Source organism: Mobula hypostoma, chromosome 3, assembly GCF_963921235.1.
Source record: "Mobula hypostoma chromosome 3, sMobHyp1.1, whole genome shotgun sequence".
Taxonomy (NCBI): domain Eukaryota; kingdom Metazoa; phylum Chordata; class Chondrichthyes; order Myliobatiformes; family Myliobatidae; genus Mobula; species Mobula hypostoma.
In genome coordinates this window covers 58789049-58811066 of record NC_086099.1, presented here as the reverse complement: position 1 = coordinate 58811066, position 22018 = coordinate 58789049, and the positions used below count along the sequence as shown (strand labels likewise).

General features: G+C 40.6%; 1 protein-coding gene across 4 annotated transcripts in view; it reads left to right on the top strand.

The window, feature by feature from the left end:
* Positions 1-22018, top strand: part of cracd (capping protein inhibiting regulator of actin dynamics) — a 299145-nt gene that overhangs the window by 24831 nt on the left and 252296 nt on the right. For 2 of the 4 annotated variants that reach the window (XM_063043094.1, XM_063043099.1), the window contains one exon: positions 17902-18026. The exons of the other annotated variants lie outside the window; for them this stretch is intronic. The gene's annotated coding sequence lies outside the window, so the exon portion shown is untranslated. Of the gene's footprint in view, positions 1-17901; positions 18027-22018 lie in introns of those variants that run through there. 4 annotated transcript variants of the gene reach the window in all.

The following is a 22018-nucleotide window of genomic DNA, read 5'->3' as shown; positions in this document are numbered from 1 at the left end:
TTTGTATTGGTAATAGAATCCAAAGATTCTATTTTGCGTAGATATAATTGGTGTCACTGTTTCCCATGAAGGAGTAATTTATTTTCAGAATCAATTGTTTGTCAAAATGGTTTCACTTGTGTGAGACATGTGCATAGTTTTGTACTTGTTTGCCCTTTACTCAGCATATATTATTAGCAGGCTGAAGAGTATAAAATCAAATTGGCCCCAACATTAATCAGTTTATGCATCATTTCAACAAAATGAGAAGGTTGTAATGTATTTTTTTAAAGTTAATATGGCACAGAGAACATTGGTAGGTGGTTCACGATAATGAACATTAATTAACACAATACAGCAGGTGTTCTTTAAAATTAGTATTTTAATTTGATTATCCATTCAGTTTTGAAATGCCCTATTTTAGAACTATTAAATAAAAACAGAATGTGCTGTTTCCTGAGAACTGTCTTTATTCTGTTGTGTGTTAATGATAATAAACCACTGATAGGATAAGGCTTAATGTGGTTTATGATGCAATTTTCCAATTTCCAAAATAGGCCCAGATTTACAAACGGTTTTCCACTTTCAGCTTTTTTTCCTTTTAAGGAAAAATTGAAGATGAAACTTAACCTCTGATAGATACTTTAAGGATTTTGTTAATAATAAATACTGAATGCTTTTTGTTTGACAGAACGAGATTTATCTGCCTTGACTTCATCCCAAGCATTTTATTTAGGATTTATTTTTCCATTATGCATTTTTGTATGAAAATGGCTGACACCTAGTTTAATTTCTAAACCATCCAGAAGGACAGCATAGATTCTCACAAACGCAATGGGTGTTCTTCTCAGAATTGTTGCAAGGCAAATGTTTCTTAGCAGTTTGCATTTGTGATGAAGTAGCATTGTTACTCTGAGAATACTCTATTTCATAGTGTGATCTGACTAATAGTATAGTTGCTTCATCTAGATTGACTATATGGGTCACTGGATGGTGGAAAGGAAATAGGACAAGTGTTGCATTGCCTGCAGTTGCAAAGAAAGGTGCGATAAGAAATGCGGTGGTTGGTGGTTACTGAAGAATGGATCCTAGCAACTTTGAAAGCTCCTTTTATGTTCTTTTCATTTCTGACAAAGGATCTCTAACCTAGAAGTTTAGCTTAGAGAAAGTGGGTAGGGGTGGCTAGAGCAAGGGGAATATTTCCGAATAGATGAGACAGACCACTTGATGTTACAGTTAAGTAACAGTTAAAATCAGATTAAGCTTCTTTGCCTATGGAATGTGTTTCTAATGGTTGTCAGGCATACATAGAAAAACAAAGGGGCAATTGAGCCAAAATGAAGACAGGCAGAAACAGCAAGTTACTTGAAGTTGAGGAATTTGATATTGAATTCTGAAGATTGCAATATGCCTAGATAGAAGATGAGATATTATTATGCAACCTTGAATTCCAGCGATTTCACTGATCTAAATTTAATTAAATGCAAAAATGTAAGTGCTTTTGAAGTCTTGTACCAGTCGAATAAGATGCTAATTTTAATAATAATTCTACTTAAATGAGGCATCTATACGTTCCTGTTTTCTACATCCAAATCAGATACCAAAATATGTTGTGTATTTTGATAGGGTGTGAACTTGTCGGCTTTGAACTTGCTGGGGGCTTTAAGTTTTATTCTGAATTCTATTGCTACAGTAGTGTAATCAGTTAGTTATATTCCTGTATGAAGAAACATATTGCAGTACTGAACTGATCTTGCAGAAATAAAATTCAGTGTACTAAAGTGCTGAAATCAGACAAATTTGACCAACACAAATGTAGTGAGAACGACAGAGGGAGAAAATACATTGAAAGATCTGCAAAATGCTTTTGACTTTATACTGCTGTTATGACAGAGATCAAAAACTAATGTGGATAAACGGTAAAATGTTGTGCAGAAGCCCAAGGATTGTGGGACACTAATATGTATTGAATAATTAAAGTAATACTGGAAAAATTAGAAAAAGCCTTAGGGACGTCAGTAGGCCTTCAACATCCAGGCAGTGTGACAAATCAATTTAAATAAACTATTATTACGCTTTGAGTGAAGTGTTGAATCAATTTTGCAATATTAATTCGAAGCAGACAGTGTTCCTCTCTGCAGATCAGATCTGGGCTGCTTGGCATTTTTCAAATGAAGGGCTAGCGCTCAGTTAAATGGAAATTAGTGATAAATAAATTTAAAAGAATGATGCCTACATATCATGTTTGAGATGCAGCCTTTGGTCAACAGTGTATAGTTCCTATAGAATTGGACAGGTGAATATCAGTGTCATTGGTAAACTGATTCAGGGAAACATCCAGTGTCTCTGATGACTACACCTGTGAGAAGTGCATCCGGCCGAAACTCCATACAGACTGTAATAGGGAACTGGAGCTGGGTGACCTGTGGATCGTTTGGGAGAATGAGGAGATAGATAGGATTTACAGTGAGGCAGTCCCATCTAAGCTGCAGAAGGCAGCAGCTGGGGGACTTTCAGAGAACGAAATGGAATAGGCTGGCAGTGCAGAGTATCTTTATGGCCATTCCCCTGCGTGACAAGTTTGTAGTAACTGCTTTGGTAACTGTTTGTAGAGATGACTTACCAGGGGAAAGCTGTAGCGACCACACCTCTGGCACTATGCCTGGCTCTGTGGCTTAGAAGGGAATGAGGAAGGAAAGGAGATTGGCGATGATACGGAATTCAGTAGTTAATGGAACAGGCAGGAGAATCTGTGGACACAATAGGGTATCCTAGATGGTATATTGCCTCCAAGATGTCACGGTCAGTGATATCTCAGATCAGGATCATAGCACTCTTAATGGAGAATGTGAGGGGCCAGAAGTCGTGATAGATGTTGGTACTAATGACAAAGGTAGGAAAAGGGATGAAGTCCTGAAGAGTGAATATAGGGAGCTAGGTAGGAAACTAAAACTGCCTGTGTCACACAGCAGTGAAGGTAAGAATAGGATGGCGTGGCAGATAAGGTGTAGCTGAAGTATTGATGCTGGAGACGGTTTCATAATAGTGGATCTTTTCTGAGGAAAAGGGATGAGTTACACCTGAACTCGACAGAGATTGACATGCTTGTGTGCAGGTTTGCTAGAGCTGTGGAGAGGGTTTAAACTAGGTTTGCAGGGAAATGAGAACCAGTGTGATAGGTCAGAGGACAGAGCAGTTGGTGTAAAGGTAGATGCAATAGGTAGTGGATAGGACATAATTGTAGTCAGTTGGATGTGTTGCAATGTGTCTGTATTAATGCAAGAAGTATCAGGAGCAAGTTGATGTTACTCTTACTTAATGTCAGCAAGACCAAGGAACTGATTATTGACTTCAGGAGAAGGAAACCAGAGGTCTTCATCAGAGGATCAGAGGTGGAGAGGGTCAGCAACTCTAAATTCCTTGGTGTTATCATTTCAGAGAACTTGTCCAGGGCCCAGCACACAAGTGCAATTGCAATGAAAGCAAGAAAGCACAGCGTCGCTTCTTCTTCCTTAGGAATTTGTGAAGATTTGGCATGACACCTAAAACTTTAAAAAACTTCTTGAGTTGTGTGGTGGAGAGTATGTTGAGTGACTGCATCACAGCCTGGTAGGGAAACATCAATGCCCTTTAACAGAAAATCCTACAAAAAGTAGTGGATACCGTCTAGTCCATCATGGGTAAAGCTCTCCCCACTATAGGGGGCATGGTCACAGGAGAGCGGCATCCATCATCAGGGATCCCCACCCACTCTCTTCTTGCTGCTGCCCTCAGGAAGAAAGTATAGGAGTCTCAGGAATCACACCACCAGGTTCAGGGACAGCTATTACCCCTCAACCATGAGGCTCTTCAACCAAAGGGGAGAACTTCACTCTACTTAATTTGTCCCATCACTGAAATGTTCCCACAACTTATGGACTCACTTTCAAGGAATCATCATCTCATGTTCTTAATATTTATTGCTTATTTATTATTATTTACTTTTGCACAGTTTGTTGTCTTTTGCACACTGGTAATGCCCAATTTGTGCAGTCTTCATTGATACTCTCATAGTTATTATTCTAATATGGATTTATTGACTATGTCTGCAAGAAAATGAATCTCAGGGATAGATACAGTGACATACAAGTATTTAGATATTTGAATTTTGAACTTTAGAGCATGGATCAGTAGAAGGAAGTACTGTGCCGTTGCAAAGACTTGGCAGTCACAAGGGCAGGAATAGCTGCTGAATGTTCCAGGGTTTTTATGTTTCAAAAGAGACAGAGAGGGAGGTAAAATAGGTGTGGAAGTGGTCTTGCTAATCAATGATAGGTGCACAGCTGCAGAAAGGGAGGACATCTTGGAGGGATCACCTGCTGAGCTAGTGTTGATCAAGGTCAGAAACAGGAAGGGGGCAATCACTCTATCGGGAGTGGTTCTATAACCCTGTCCTTCCCCCCCCCCCCAACACACACACACACACACACACACACACACACACACACACACACACACCCCAATAGCAATAGCACTGAGGAGCAGAACGAAAGAGTCTTTTTGGAAAGGTACAAAAATAATAGGGTTGTTGTCATGGGTGACTTTAACTTTCCTAATATTGATTAGCACCTCCTTAGTGCAAGAGGATTAAATGTGATGGAATTTGTTTGGTGTGTCCAGGAAGGATTCCTGATACAATATGTGGACAGGCTGACTAGAGGAGAGGCTATACTGGATCTAGTACCAGGCAATGAACCTGGTCAGGTGACAGATCTCTTGGTGGGCAAGCATTTTGGAGACAATGGCCAAAACTCCCTGACCTTTAGCATAGCCTTGGATTGGAGAGCATGGTATTGGAAAGTATTTAAAGTTCAAAAATTCAAAGCTCAAAGTAAATTTATTATCTAAGTACATATATGTCACCATATACAATCCTGAGATTCATTTTATCGCAGCCATTATCCATAAATCCAATAACCATAATAGAATCAATGAAAGATCGCACCAGAAGCATGGACACCAGAGTGTAAAAGTCAGCAAAGTGTGCAAATATAAAAAGAAAGAAATGATAATAATCAATATTTAGAAGATGAGATGAAGAGTTCTTGAAAGAGAAATTAAGAGATCATTAGGAGAGGGCTAATTATGATGCTACTAGGCAAGACAATGGGAGATAAATTAGGAACAGATGTTCTCATGGAAATATACAATGGAAATGTGGAGGTTGTTTTGGGAACACTTACATGGCATTCTCAATTGTTTTGCACCATTGAGGCAAGGAAAGGATGGTAGGACAAAGGAACCATGGTTGATAATAGAGATGTACAGTACATTTAGTCAAGAGGAAGAAGAAAACATACTTAAGATTTAGGAAGCAAAGATCAGAGTCTTGAGGTGAATCAACTTTTCTTGGGCTTCCTGTCGGGTACAGGCATCACTTATGACCAATGTTTTGATAACCAACTCTGCCATGTTTATCGGGGATGATGCCTGGGCATGTCTAGTCCAGTGGTATTTACACCCTGTAGTCCGTCCTTTCTGATTGGTTAGTTCTCATCCAATCAGTTCTCCACTCTCCCAACTTGTTTACAATCGAATTCCTGTTCTCACTTAGAGTGAGACCTTTATCTTTGTTAACATTTTTTCCCTCTAGTTTTATTTCAATAGCTTCCTTTACCAGGCGGTCCCATAAACCATTGGCATGGCACAGTAGTTTTGTGGTATAAAAGTCAATCCAATGGCCATTGCAAATGCAAAGTTCTGCTACCGCTGATTTCTCTGAGTAACCCAAACGGATACACCTCCTGTGCTCTTTGATGCAGGTTTTCACCGTGCATCCCGTCTGGCCAGTATATGCTACACCACATTTACAGAGAATCCTGTAAACGGCAGCTGACCTGAGTCCCAGATCATTTTTGACCTGCATAAGCTGTGATTCGAGCTTCCTGCGGGTTTGTGGATGGTGTTAATCTGATAGTTTTTCATGGGTCTTGAGAGTTATGAAGTAGATAGGAAGGATGCTAAGAAGGGAGTTAGGAGAGCTGGGGTTGGGACGGAGGAGCATGAGAAGGCCTTGGAGAGTCAGATAAGGAAAACCCCAAAGCATTCTATACATACGACATACCTGAAAAACAGGAAGATGACTAGAGTGAGGTTAGGACCAATCAGGAATAGAAGAGGAAGCCTATGCTTGGTGTCAGACGAGATTGATGAGATCTTTAATGAATTCTTTGCTTCAATATTCACCAGTGAGAGGGACCTTGATGAATCTGAGGTCAGTGTAGAACAGGCTACACAGATTAAGAACAGATTAAGAAAGAGGCATTGTTGGAACTTTTGAAAAACAATCGGATAGATTTATCTCTGGGGCCAGTTGGGATATACCCCAGATCACTAGGGGAAGTGAGGGAAATGTCTGCTGCATTATTGTTCAATTTCAAGTTTATTGTCATCTGACTGTAAATATATACAACCAAATGAAACAATGTTCCTCTGTACCACGGTGCACCCACACAACACAGCACTTAAACCAAAATATTACACTATAAATATGTTATTAAAATATAATTCAAAATGCCTGTAGTAAAGTGCAGCATGGGTGAATGGTGAACAGTATAGTCAATTCATTGTCCTAGTGACGAGTTCTTCGTGGTGACAGGGTATTCATTAGTCTCACAACCTGAGGGAAGAAACTATTACTCTGTTTGACAGTCCTAGTCCTGATGCTTCTGTACCTCCATTCTGATGGTAGTGGCTCAAAGAGATTGTGGGATGGGAGGTAGGGATCCTCAACAATGCACTGGGCTCTTCATCTGCAATACTCCCTGTAACACTGGCTGTATGCAAACACATCTCAAGGTTGTATGATTTATGTATTCTTTGATAGTAAATGTACTTTGAAACTTTGAACAATGGAGGGACAGAGGGGTCTTGGGGTCCAAGTATAAAGTTAATGGCAGAATTTTTAGCAGTGTAAAGAAACAGAAGAATCTCGGGTTCCAAGTCCATGAATCCCTCAAAGTCGCCATGCAAGCTGATAGGGTGGGTAAAAAGGCACATGGTGAGTTAGTCAGGGGATTGTGTTCAAGAGCCATGAGGTAAAGTTACAGTTCTATAAAATTTTGGTTGTACCATACTTGGAGGATTTTGTTCAGTTCTGGTCGCTTCATTATAGGAGGAATGTGGAAGCTTTAGAGGGGGTGCAGGGGAGAGTTACTAGAATGTTGCTGGATTATAGAACATGTCTTATGAGGAAAGGTTTAGCAAGCTAGGACTTTTGTCTTTGAAATGAAGTAGAATGAGAGTCGACTTGTTAGAGGTGCATATACTGTATAAGGTGATATGTGGCATAGATAGAGTGGACAGCCAGAGTCTTTTTTTTCCCAGGGTGGTAATGGCTAATATAAGCCAACATACTTTTAAGTTGATTGGTGGCAAGTGGAAAGTATAGAGGAATATCAGAGGAATGTTTTTTTTACACAGAGAGTGGTAAGTGTATGGAAAGCCCTGCTGGGTATGGTGGTAGAGGCAGATACATTAGGGTCATTTTAGAGACTCCTAGACAGGCACACGGATGAAAGAAAAATGGAAGCTATTTGGGAGGCAAAGGTTAAGTTGATCTTGGAATAGGCTAAAAGGTTGGCACAACATTGTGGGCTGAAGGGCCTGTATGGAAGCGTGGACAAGTGACAGAAAACGCAGTAAACTATTAGAAACTAACTAAAGATATAAACTGTTAATAGTGGAGTTAGTAGTCAGTGTCTCTACCCAACCTACTGGAAATCCTCAGGGTGAAACCCCAGGAGGAGAGACGATATTAATCTGAAGTTACGACTATAACAAGCACCAGCTGTAGCAAGACAGTATCAGCAGATACGGAGGTCCCAGATTTCTACCAAGTAAACGGGAATTAGTTCTGTTAAATCATACCATGGGATTTGGTCAGGCTTTTTTTGTGTAAGTATTGTGAATTAACTTTCTGTGGATGACCCACTATTTCATCCAACAAACCAAGAAAAAATATGGCAAGCCACCCAAGATCAAAGAAGCAGTGTGGGAACTAAGTGTTTCAAGACGAAGAGGATTCAATACGGTTGGATGTATAAGTTTATATTTCATTCGAAGGATCTGAATTTGATTTTCTGGAAGAACTGATTATTTTTGCAAGAACTTTGATAAGTCACTGAATGAGATTTACTTTGTTTAAAAGTTATGATGTTGGAGAAATTGTCATGAAAGGAATTGAGCTGTATATATGTATTTTTGGGGTTGAATTTGAGTTTGTAGACATACTGACCTGAACAGAAACTGAAGTTAACCATAATACTTAAGAACAGGAATTCAATTAAATTTCTAACTAACTAAGAATAAGTAGAAAGGCAAATGTTTGTCTGTAAACCTTTAAATAGGGAATAACAGAACATCTAATTAGTTAGAGAAATTGGAGTAATAAAGGTTATTCTAGTGAATCTCACTGATTCTAACTAAAAAGGAATTTGGTTTTCATTGATATATATGATTTGGAACCTAAGACAGAATTTTGAATTGTTCTCACTCGTGTAAATATTTTGTATATATTGTTTATTTTTCGATCAACAAACTTACCTCTAAAAGCATGTGTTTTCTGTTCACTGCCTCCTTCCTATGCCTAGAACTCCTGATGGCCTACTAGCACCTAGTGTAGTACTATGTAATTAGATTTTCTCATAAAGAGTGCGGTGACCAGTCACATGAGATAAGGTGAGCACTACAAGTGTTAGATAGTACTTAAAAAAAATTAAATTAACATAACTTAATGACTTCTGCCCGGTGGTGCTAACATCCACAATCCTGAAGTGCTACGAGAGGCCGATCATGGCACACATTAACTCTAACCTCCCAGACAATCTCAGCCCTCTGCAATTCACCTACCAGGTCTACTCACCTCTGGAGCATCTGGACAGTAAAGACCCCCATGTTATACCTTTGTTTATTGACTACAGCTGTATGTCCTAAACCAGGGAATGACCACCTCTCTTTGAAAATAGATCCTTGACTTCCTGATCAACGGATCGCAATCACTAAGGATAGGCAATGTCTCCTCTGCCAAGTCTTTTTTTCACTCTTGACACTGGTGCCCCACGAGGTGGCATCCTCTGCTCCCTATGCACTCATAACTATGTGGCCGGATTCTGCTCCAATTCCATCTACAAGTTTGCAGATGATACCACCATAGTGAGCTGTATCTCAAATAACATTGAGTCAGATTTCAGGGAGGAGATAGAGATCTTACTGATATGGTTTCATGCAGCAACCTTTCCCTTAATGTCAGCAGAACAGAAGAGCTAGTCATTGACTTCAGCAAGGGGGGCAGTGCATTCACTGCTGTTTATATCAACCATTCTAAGGTTGAGAGGGTTGAGAACTTCAAGTTCCTAGGAGTGACTATTGTCAGTAGTCTGTCCCACATAGATGCCACTGCTAAGAAAGCTCACCAATGCCTCTATTTTCTAAGGAGGCTAAAGAAACTTGGCATTTTGCTGTTGAACCTTACCAATTTTTATCAATGCACAATAGAAAGCATCGTATCTGTATAATAAGTGCTTTTTCTATGACTGCAAGAAACAGCTCAACACATCATGGGAACCGGACTCCCCTCCATGGACGGTCTACACTTCACTCTGGCTCAGTAAAACAGCTGACGTAATCAAAGGCAGCGCCCACCCTGAACATTCTCTCTTCATGTAGGAGATACAAAACCCTGAACGCACTTTCCATCCAACTCAATGACAGCTTCTTGCTGATAATAAGAATATTGAACAGTCCTCAATTATGATCAGATGGACTGTTAGCTTTATAATCTACCTGCTATGGCCTTGTACCAAATTGTCTAGCTGCACTGCATATTTTCTGTAATATAACCCTTTATTCTGCAATCTGTGATTGCTTTACCGTGTAATACCTCAAAGCACTGTTGTAATGAAATGATCTGTATGGCTTGTGTGCAGGATTTTCACTGTACCTTGATATACACTAAGTGACCACTTTCTTAGGTACTTCCTGTACCTAGTAAAGTGGCTACTGAGTTTATTGTCATGATCGTATGCTGTTGTAGCTCATCCGCTTCAAGGTTCAACATGTGTATTCAGAGATGCTGTTCTGCATTCCACTATTAAAACGCATGGTTATTTGAGTAACTGTTGCCTTCCTGTCAGATTGAATCAGTATGGCTACTCTGCTCTGACCTCTCTCATTAACAAGATTTCCGCCCGCAGTACTGCCACTCACTGCATTTTTTTTTGCTTTTTGCTCTATTAGAGACTGTTGTTTGTGAAAATTCCATGAGATCAGCAGTTTCTGAGATTCTCAAACCTCCCCATTTGACACCAAAAGTCCCTTAGAACACATTTCTTCGCCATTCTGATGTTTGGTCTATACAACAAGCGAACCTCTTGACCATGTCTGCATGCTTTTATGCATTGAGTTGCTGCTACAGGATTGGCTGATTAAATATTGCAGTGATGATCAGGTGTAGGGATGTACCTAATAAAGTGGCCACTGTGTATATGACAATAATAAATCAATTTACATATTTATCATATGATGTAGGTTGGCTACCGAGAAGGAGCACTCCAAAGTAAAAAATAATTAAAGGGTTTTTAATGTCAGTGGGATGAAATTGGATCTGACCCAAGTAAATTGGAGCCAAGGTATCAACACTGTAATAGAACAATGGGCTGCTTTTTGTTAAGTACAGTTGAAGTACACTTCAATGAAGAGGAAAAGAAGAGAAACAGAACCAAAACGTTGTGATTTAGATTAGAATATGAGGACACGCAGTCCTCTTTTATTGTCATTTAGTAATACATGTATTAAGAAATGATACAATATTCCTCCGGTGTGATATCACAAAAACACAGGACAGACCAAGACTGAAAAACTAACAAAACCACATAATTATAGCATATAGTTACAACAGTGCAACAATACCATAACTTGATGAAGAACAGGCCATGGCACAGTAAAAAAGTTCAAAGTCTCTGGAATGTCCCACATCTCACGCAGACGGGAGAAGGAAGAAAACCTCCCTGCCATGCCCGACCACAGTCCGACTCTGAGTCGTCTGAAAACTACGAGCTCTGATCAGCCCTCTGACACCGAGTACCGAGCACCATCTCTATCCAAACGATTCGACCTCAGCCTCAGTCGCCAGCAGCAGGCAAAGCCGGGGATTTTGGGGCCTTCCCTCTGGAAGATTCTCGATCACCCAGTAACAGCGGCAGTGAACCGGCATTTCAGAAATTTCTCCAGATGTTCCTCTGTGCTTTCAGGTCTGTCTCCATCAAATCAGAATTGTCCTCGGCCCCTATTTAACAGAAACGATATCATTTCACTGGAGAGCTGCGCGCGCTGCGTCGCGCCGCCATCTTCTCCTCCCACCAGAGAAGAAGAAATACAGAAGATGATAACACAATTAAAATGTGCTTATGACAAGTGTTGGATTGTAAATACCAGTGAGAAACAGGCTATTGTAAAGGAGCACATTAGAAATTAAAACTAAAGTAAGAGTGTCTAAGAGATCATATGAGAAAAGATTATTCACCAAAAATGAGAATCCAGAAATGGTTTATTGACATATAAGTTGGAAAATGTAGCTTGTGCATGAGTGGATGCTTTGAAGGAGCAAATTGGGAACTTACATCTGGATCCTCAGGAAGGTGTTAAGACATTAAATGTTACCTTTACAACTGACTTCACAAGAGCAAGATTCTTAAATAATAGTAAAGAAGGAGATAATTGAAACAGACTGTATATGTTAAAAACGGATACCATGTAGGTATTAGAAAAGTTAGCAGAACTTAAAGTAGTTAAGTCACCAGAACCTAAGTAGTTATCCTAGGACATAACAAAATTATGACAGGAAAGTTAAGGGACACTGGCTATCATTTTTCAATACATTTAGGATGCAAGGGCGGTGCAAATAGACTGGAGAGTGGCAAGTATTACTTACTGATTCAAAAAAGAGGAATAGATAACATTAGCAACTGCAGGTCAATCATTTAACCTCAGTCATGGGAAAGCTTTGAGAAACTGATCCAGGGCAGGATTCAATGTCACTGGAGGAAAACAGATTATGTCAAGCCAGCAGCTAAAATCAAATCATGTTTCACCTGTTTGATTAGAATATATTTTTTGTTGAGGTAATGGATAGAATTGATAAAGGCAATGTAATTGTTGTGATGTGCATGAACTAAAAAATTTGGGTAAATTGGTTCATTGTTGTCACATGCAACAAGGTGCAATGAAAATCTTGCCTGCCTTCCGTTCCGATCAATTAATTACAATGGTGCATTGCGGTAGTACAAGGTAAAACAATAACAGAGTGTAGCATTAGTGTTGTAGTACAGAGAAAGTGCCCTGCAGGTAGATGTTAAGGTACAAGGTTACAACAAAATAGATTGTAAGGTCCAGAGTCCACCGTAGCATACTAGGAAACTATTCAATAATCTTATAGGAGCCAGAGCAACTTGAACCTTGAACATCAAGAAATCTTTTGATATGGTGCCTCATTACAGGCTTATCAGCAAAGTTGCACATGGCATAAAATGAAAATTTGCATTGGTAAAGAAGTTGACTAAGTAAGAGTGGATTGCGATGAATTGATCTTGCTTTGGGCTGAAAAAAGTTAGAGTGGCAATTCCCTACAATTGGAGTCAGGGTCATTACGTTTTTGATCTAAGTTAACTAAATAGACTTGAGAGTGCAGCTATAATTTCTAAAATTGTTGATGACATACCGTGATTGTGAACTGCAAGGAGGTTAGTGATAAACTGAAAAAAGATATAAATAAATAGGTAGAATGGGAAAATGTGTGCTGAAGAAGTATGAGGTGATGAATGTTGGTGATAAGAGTGAGCAGAGTCAATACCAAAAAATAAATACTCTTCTAAAGGGAAGTACAGGAGCAGAGGGACTTGAGGATTGGTGTGCAAAGATCATTGAATACGATAGGCAGCTTGAAAAAGCAGTTGTAGCATTTACAGTAGCAGCTGGGCTTATTTAAATAGGAGTGCAGAGTTTGAAAGCAGGGAAATATTCACCTGATCTCAGATGCAGTATCTTGTTCAATTGTGGTCACTTCATTATGGGTAGGATCTGGGAGCATTGGCAGGGGAGCAGAGAAGATTTATGAGATTGCTTCCCGGGATGAGGATGGATTAGTGAAGCTGGAACTGTTTACATTGTAGAAGGTTTTGGAAGACAATAGAAGTGTATTAAACAAAGAAGGATATGGACAAAGTGTAAACTGAGAGGCTGTTACCATTGGTGAAGCAGTCTAAAGTTAGAGATCATGGAAATAAAATAAAATTATTTGTGACACGAGGAGAACAGTTTTGGGAAACCAGTAGTTGGGATCTGGAATGCACAGCCTTTGGGTGTGATGGATACTCCAAGCGTAGGGGATACAGGTGTTATTGAGGCATTTTGGAGGAGATTGAATAAATATTCCGGAGAAAAACTTGCAAGGCTACAGAGTAAGTCTGAAGATACATTCACTGAGAAAAAAAAAGTTAGAATTAAATGCTTTGCAGCAACATGCATAAAAGTTGCTGGTGAACGCAGCAGGCCAGGCAGCATCTCTAGGAAGAGGTACAATCGACGTTTCGGGCCGAGACCCTTCATCAGGACTAACTGAAAGAAGAGCTAGTAAGAGATTTGAAAGTAGGAGGGGGAGGGGGAGATCTGAAATGATAGGAGAAGACAGGAGGGGGAGGGATGGAGCCAAGAGCTGGACAGTTCATTGGCAAAAGGGATATGAGAGGATCATGGGACAAGAGGCCTAGGGAGAAAGAAAAGGGGGAGGGGGGAAACCCAGAGGATGGGCAAGGGGTATAGTCAGAGGGACAGAGGGAGAAAAAGGAGAGAGAGAAAAAAAGAATCTGTGTATATAAATAAATAACAGATGGAGTACAAGGGGGAGTTGGGCCATTAGCGGAAGTTTGAGAAGTCAATGTTCATGCCATCAGGTTAGAGGCTACCCAGACGGAATATAAGGTGTTGTTCCTCCAACCTGAGTGTGGCTTCATCTTTACAGTAGAGGAGGCCGTGGATAGACATATCAGAATGAGAATGGGACGTGGAATTAAAATCTGTGGCCACTGGGAGATCCTGCTTTCTCTGGCAGACAGAGCGTAGGTGTTCAGCGAAATGATCTCCCAGTCTGCGTCGGGTCTCGCCAATGTATGGAAGGCCACATCGGGAGCACCAGACACAGTATATCACCCCAGCTGCCTCACAGGTGAAGTGTTGCCTCATCTGGAAGGACTGTCTGGGGCCATGAATGGTGGTGAGGGAGGAAGTGTAAGTGCATGTGTAGCATTTGTTCCGCTTACAAGGATAAGTGCCGGGGGGAGATCAGTGGGGAGGGATGGGGGGTACGAATGGACAAGGGAATGTCATAGGGAGCAATCCCTGTGGAAAGCAGAGGGGGGGGGAATGGAAAGATGTGCTTAGTGGTGGGATCCCGTTGGAGGTAGCGGAAGTTACAGAGAATTATATGTTGGACCCGGAGGCTGGTGGGGTGGTAGGTGAGATCAAGGGAAACCCTATTCCTAGTGGGGTGATGAGAGGATGGAGTGAGAGCAAAAGTGCGTGAAATGGGGGAGATGCGTTTGAGAGCAGAGTTGATTCTTTTTGAAAGGTCTCATAATGAGAATGGGATTTCTTTCACTCACCTTCCTGCAGTTCTCTGGAGCTTGCTTCACTCATCCAACCATCAAGATCTCAGTACACCTTCCAGATTCTTGATTCCTTTGTTCTGGAGTTCCTTCCCAAAAATGTCTCCATCTCATGATCTCTCTTATTTTCTTTGACAGTTCGGTTATTTTTATTTTCCTTTTGGGTATCTGTTGTAAACAATATATTTATGTAGCTCTGTCAAATTTTGTTTGCTAATCATTCCATTCCAATGGAAGTTTATGCTATATAGAAGCAATTGTAAAAATTAATGTGGTAATTTGCAAAAGTACAATTTAAAATAGCTATTATCTTACAGACCAGAAAGTCTAATTATGATTTTTTTGTAAAAGTGAATGGAAAATTGGAAGAGGGTGGAAAATTGTGGAAATTTTTTTAAAGTTCCACTAAGGTGGGTGGAAACAGATCATAAGACCATATGACATAGGAACAGAATTAGGGTGCTCATCCCATCAAGTCTGCACCACCATTCCGTCTTGACTAATTTATTACCCCTCTCAACCCCATACCCCTGCCTACTTCCCATAACCTTTGACAGCCTGACTAACCAAGAACCTATCAATGCTTTCTTTAAATATACTCGATGACTTGGGCTCAACAGCCATCCACAGCAATGAATTCCACAGATTCACCACCATCTGGCTAAAGAAATTCCTTCACATCTCTGTTCTAAATGGATGTCCCTCTATTCTGAGGCTATGCCCTCTGGTCCTTGCTCACCCACTATTGAAAATATTCTCTCCACATCTGCTCCACCTAGGCCTTTCAATATTCGATAGGTTTCAATAAGATTGCCCCTCATGTTTTTAACTTCCAGCGAGTACAGACCCAGGGCCATCAAATGCTCCTCATACATTAAATCTTTCATTCCCAGAATCATTGTTGTGAACCTCCCCTGGACCCTCTCCAATGCCAGCACATCTTTTCTTCAATAAAGGGCCCAAAACTGCTCACCATAATCCAAGTGTGGTCCGACTAATGTCTTATAAAACCTCTGCAGCACATCCTTGTTCTTATACTTTAGTCCTCTCGAAATGAATGTTAACACTGCATTTGTCTTTTTTACCACTAACTCAACCTGCAAGTTAAACTTTAGGGAATCCTGCGCAAAGGCTCCCAAGTTCCTTTTCACCTTTGATTTTTGAATTTTCTCCCCATTTAGAAAATAGTCTATGCTTTTATTCCTTCTCCTTTCCTACATTATATTCCATCTGCAATCTCTTTGCCCATTCTCCAAATATGTCCAAGTCCTTCTGCAGACTATCTGCTTCCTCTACATGACCTGCCCTTCCACTTATCTTTGTATTGTCTTCAAACTTGGCCACAAAACCATCAATTCTGTCATCCAAATAGTTGACATATAACATGAAAAGAAGCCATCCCAATGCCGATCCCTATGGAACACCGCTTGCCACCGGCAGCCAATTTGAATAGACCCCCTTTATTCCAGCTCCTTGCCTCCTGTCAATCAGCCAATCTTCTAACCATGCTAGGATCTGTCCTGTAATACCATGGGCTCGTAACCTGCTAAGCTGCCTCATATGTGTCACCTTACCAAGGGTCTTCTGAAAATCCAAGTAAGCAGCATTCACTGACTTTCCTTTGTCTATCCTGCCTGTTATTTCTTCAAAGAATTCCAACAGATTTGTCAGGCAAGATTTTGGTATCCTCTTTGATATTTTTGGCTAGCTTACCTTCATATTTCATCTTTTCTACCCTTATGTTTTTTTTGTTGCTTTCTGTTGGTTTTTAAGTGCTTCCCAATCCTCTAACTTCCTATTAATTTTTGCTTTATTATGTGCCTCTCTTTTTCTTTTATGTTGTCTTTGTCTTCCTTTGTCAGCCACGGTTGCCTAATACCTCCTTCAGCGTACTTCCTCATCTTTGGGATGTATCTGTCCTGTACCTTCCAGGTGCCCCTAAGATCTCCAACCATTGCTTTTCTGACAACATCCCTGCTAATGTCCCTTTCCAATCAACTTTGGCCAGCTGCTCTCTCATGCCTCTTTAATCCCCTTTACTCCACTGTAATCTTCTCCCTCTCAAACTGCAGTGTGAGTTCTATCATTTTATGATTACTACCTCCCAAGGGTTCCTTTACCTTAAGCTCCCTAGTCAAATCTGGTTCATTGCACAACTGGGCTCAACCACATGCTGCTCTAAAAGAACATCTCACAAATTATTTCCCTTGAGATGCAACACTAATCTAATTTTCCCAATCTACTGTGTCTGCATATTGAAATCCCCCATGACTATCGTAACATTGCTCTTATTGCGTGCCTTTTCTATTTCCTGTTGAAATTTGTATCCCATGTCCTTGCTACTGTTTGGGAGCTTGTATATAGCTGCCATCAGGATCTTTTTACCCTTGCAGTTTCTTAACTCTCCCCCCCACCCCACTAGGATTCTACATCTCCCAATCCCATGTCACCTCTTTTTAAGGATTTGACTTCTTTTTTCACCAACAGAGCCCATACACCCCCTCTGCCTTGCTGTATCCTTGTATGTTAAACTATGATCTTCTTTCAGCCATGACTCAGTGATGCTCACAATGTCACACCTGCCAGTCTCTAACTGTGCTACAAGATCATCTACCTTATTCTATAATTGTTACTCTGGATCTGAAGCAACCCAAAAACAGGATAATAAAAAGAAATACAATAAGTATAAATACTTAAGACAGCTTATTTGCATAGATTGATTGTATGTCCATAAAGTGACACTAGGCGTAGGAGTGTCTGTACATAAGGTGACTGACACGAAATGATAAAGCAGTGGTTGTGGACGGGTGGCTTAGTGGGTGGTGGTGTTGATCAACCCTGCTGCTTGGGGAAAGTAACTGTGGTGGTCCTGGCGAGGATGGTATGTAGCAAGCCCCCTTATGGAAATGGGACATGAGTAGGAATGAGATGGGTGGGATCCTTTATGATGTTACCGAACCATCATTCCCACAATCCTGATTGATAAATTACAGAACCTGAGGTTCTGTACCTCCCTCTGCAATTGGATCCTCGACTTCCTAACTGGAAGGCCACAATCTGTGTGGATTGGTGATAACATATCCTCCTCGCTGATGATCAACACTGGCGCACCCCAGGGGTGTGTGCTTAGCCCACTGCTCTACTCTTTCCATACCCATGATTGTGTGGCTAGGCATAGCTCAAAAACCATCTATAAATTTGCTGATGATACAACCATTGTTGGTAGAATCTCAGGTGCAGAAGAGAGGCGATACAGGAGTGAGATACAGCAACTAGTGGAGTGGTGTCGCAGCAACAACCTGGTACTCAGCGTCAGCAAGACGAAAGAGCTGATTGTGGACTTCCAGAAAGGTAAGATGAGGGAACACATACCAATCCTCATAGAGGGATCAGTAGTGAGCAGTTTTAAGTTCCTGGGTGTCATGATCTCTGAGGACCTAACCTGGTCCCAACATATCGATGCAGCTATAGAGAAGGCAAGACAGTGAATATACTTCATTCGGAGTTTGAAGAGATTTGGTATGTCAACAAAAACACTCAGAAACTTCTACAGATGTACCGTGGAGAGCATTCTGGCAGGCTGCGGAGTGTTGTCTCAGAAAGGCAGTGTCCATTATTAAAGATGTCCAGCCCTAGGGCATGCCCTTTTCTCACTGTTACCATCAGGTAGGAGGTACAGAAGCCTGAAGGCACACACTCAGCGATTCAGGAACAGCTTCTTCCCCTCTGCCATCCGATTCCTAAATGGACATTGAACGCGTGAACACTACTTCACTTTTTTAATAGAAATTATTTCTGTTTTTGCATGATTTATAATCTAGTCATATCTAATCTAATCAATATACATATACTGTAATTTATTTATTTATCTGCTATATTATGTGTTGCATTGAACTGCTGCTGCTAAGTTAACAAATTTCACGACACATGCCGGTGATAGTAAACCTGATCCCGATTCTGATTCTTTTCTGTACCTGTCTGTATATATATCCCTGGTGCCAGTGATGTGTTGGGCAGTTTTGACTACCTGTTGTAGAGCTCTCCAGTCTGCTGCAGTGCAGTTTCTGTACCACAGATTAATTTGATTGGAACTGCTCTAGTTGAAGTATATTTAAAGCAGACCAATTGGGCGGAATGGAATAATGGTCATCTGCGCATTTTTTGTACTTGCCTGAGGGCACAACTGTATCTAACCATACCTATGAGGGAGTTGTGTGATTGCCACTTGATTTTTATCATTAAATTAGCCAACAGAGGCAAACTCGTTCTTTCAACATATTTTATTTATATCCTCAGGCACCCTCGGTCACAGATCACTGAACCAGCCCATGCTCCTGACCCCTTCCAACCCTTGCTGCTTTGTACCATTAACATCCGCTGTTTAAAAAAATCATTGCCACTTTGAAACGTAACCCTGCTTCATCAAGGTCCAGATCCGAAATGTTGACTGTTCATTCCTCTCCATAGGTGAATTGAATTGAATGATCTTTATTGTCATTATACATAGGTACAATGAAACTCTGTTTGGCTTCCTCTGAGGCAATTAAATAAAGCGGTAGATAAAAACAAGACAGTAATAGAAAAACAGTATTAAATAGATAAGTAGCAGAAAATAAGTTGCAGCAGCACCAGAATATCACAGTAATGCACAAAGTGCCATTAGTGCAAGTATTAGAGTCCTTGTGTGTGCGTGTGTGTGCTCACAGTTTCAGTCATTGTTCTGTGGGAGTGGTGTGAGGGAGGCCACAGCTCTGGGACAGAAGCTGGGATAGATGCTGCCTGATCGGCTGAGTTCCTCCAGCAGTTTTGTGTATATCACTGGATTTCCAGCATCTGCAGGATCTCTTGTGTGTGTGATTTCTTTGGCTTTGTTTTTGGCTATCAGCTATAATTCTTAGGTCTTTGCTTTGGACTTTCCTCCCTGATCCTCTCCATGTCCTCTGCCTCGCATTAGCCAATCCTAGTTTACTCATTTGTCAGAGATTGTGGCTGAGGTCCTAATATCTGTTGCCTTGTTTAAACAATTAGCCTGACTACACATCATGAAGCACCAGGGAATCTTTACAATGTTAAACATGCCATATTACTGCAGGTTTTTATTATCTTCTGGATGTGGCTAGTGAACCTGATATATTGCCTCCGAAGTCTGCTTTGATGTTGCTGGATGATGATAGTGATTTGTTCCCCTCTTCTCACTGAGATCATACTGAAACTGTGATCAAATAAATACTTTACCAGTAACAGAAATAGCAGTTACGTCTGTGGATTCTGTGGCTTGATAGAAAATGAAGTGGATGTTGCTAAGTGCATAGCTCTTGCTGTGAGGGGCAAGTAGATGCTTTTAGGATCAATTGACATTTTGCTTTTCCACCACACATACAGATGGCAGTTTTTACTTTACATTGATTTGCTTTTAAGATAGAGGGAATCGTGTCTGGCTTAATTCTCTGTGTTCCTACCATTGCAGGAAGTCTGAGTGTTTCTAAAATACTGTATAAATGTAATGGCCTTGCAGCAGGAGGTGAGAAGCAAGGAAGAGCTGAGTCATTCATCTTGGAATGGAAGGAAATAGCAGCTACAATTTGAGCCAGATGATAACAGTAATTCTTAAATTTACAGACATTGTAGCAAAGGCTAGATTATTGCAACCTGTATAAAATGTGGCAGAATCTTGAAAAGCTTAAGCCATCCATTCACTGGTGCATACAACATTGCTGCCCCACATGTACTCAGGAAAATAAGTGGCAGAATCCAAGTCGTCTGCCATAATAAAACATTAGCTTTGATTCTGACATATGATCTTACAAATATGATTGAATTCTGAAAAGTGTCAATGGATTGGGCAGTATTTCTATAAAAATGTCAAAGAGCAATGTATTATTCACAGCAGAGCAATGTACTTAAGATGTAAGGAAACAATGAGGTAAGGGTTAAAAATTAATGCAATAAGATGGTTATTTTGGAGCCTTGACCCTTAGAATCTGCAGATGGTGAATGAATGAAAATTCCAGAATGCTGAAGAGGCAACTGCAGATATAGAACATAGAACATAGAATAGTACAGCACAGTACAGGCCCTTCGGCCCACAGTGTTGTGCCGACCCTCAAACCCTGCCTCCCATATAAGCCCCCACCTTAGATTCCTCCATATACCTGTCTAGTAGTCTCTTAAACTTCACTAGTGTATCTGCCTCCACCACTGAATCAGGCAGTGCATTCCACGCACCAACCACTCTCTGAGTAAAAAACCTTCCTCTAATATCCCCCTTGAACTTCCCACCCCTTACCTTAAAGCCATGTCTTAAAGGGCTGTGCATCTGGAGAAGATTTCAGACACGGGAAGCAACAAGGTAAAAAGATCTGTTTGAAAATTCTGACACCAGTATTGGTGGACCAGGAACCAATAAAAGTCAGCAAGTGCAGGAGCTTGGTATGATTCCCGATAAGTGCACCAGATTTTGGATGCAATCTGGTTTCTAGATAGTAGGAAGCTGGCCAGAAGAGGGCTAATAGCTAAGGTTATACTGACGTCTGAGTCTAACTGTTCAGTTGGAATCAAAGGAAATTTTCACAATACACTCGCTAGCATGTGAAGCACATCCTCTTCTTATTGTTCATTCATAGAACAAAAATACTATCCCAACTCTCTTGATAGTTAATGTTAATCAACTAAATCCCCATTGCATTCCTTCTCAACAAATTTTGAAAAGATTGATAAGTAATGCAAAGACGAAGTAAAGAAATGCGTATTAATTTGGGAGATAGGAAAGTTACCAGCAATTAAAGCATCTCATTTAATGCAAAGTAATAGCACTTGGTACCATGTGAATTAAGTGTTTATGGTTGAAAAGTGATCTCCTAGCATTCATTGTTAAATAATTACGTAGTAAGCATTTAGTTTATGGCATATTCTCCCATTAAGTGCTTATTAAAACCATAAACTGTCTTTTCAATTAAATCATTTCCCCTAAATTATCCCATGTGTCCACAAGTCTCTATAGTGTTTTATGATTGCTTTTTAGTTAATTAAACCCCAATAATATTTTGTGATTGAGACTTGAAACTGCAGGTGCTTCACTGTGAAGTGAAAAACAAACTGGTCAAGCAGCACGTGTGGAGGTGAATAGATAGCTGGGTCAGGGCACAGTATCATGATTGAGTAGAGAGGGAAGGTAGCCAGGATGTAGAAGTAAGAGGGAGTGGTGAAATAGGAGTGAACAGGGAGGTGGAAGTGAATGAGGTGGTGAAAGGGGGTGTTTTGAGACAGAGGCTGATGGCTGATAGGTGGAAACAGATTGGGGAGAAGAAATGGACAGATTTAGCCAAATGGAGAGAGAGGACTGA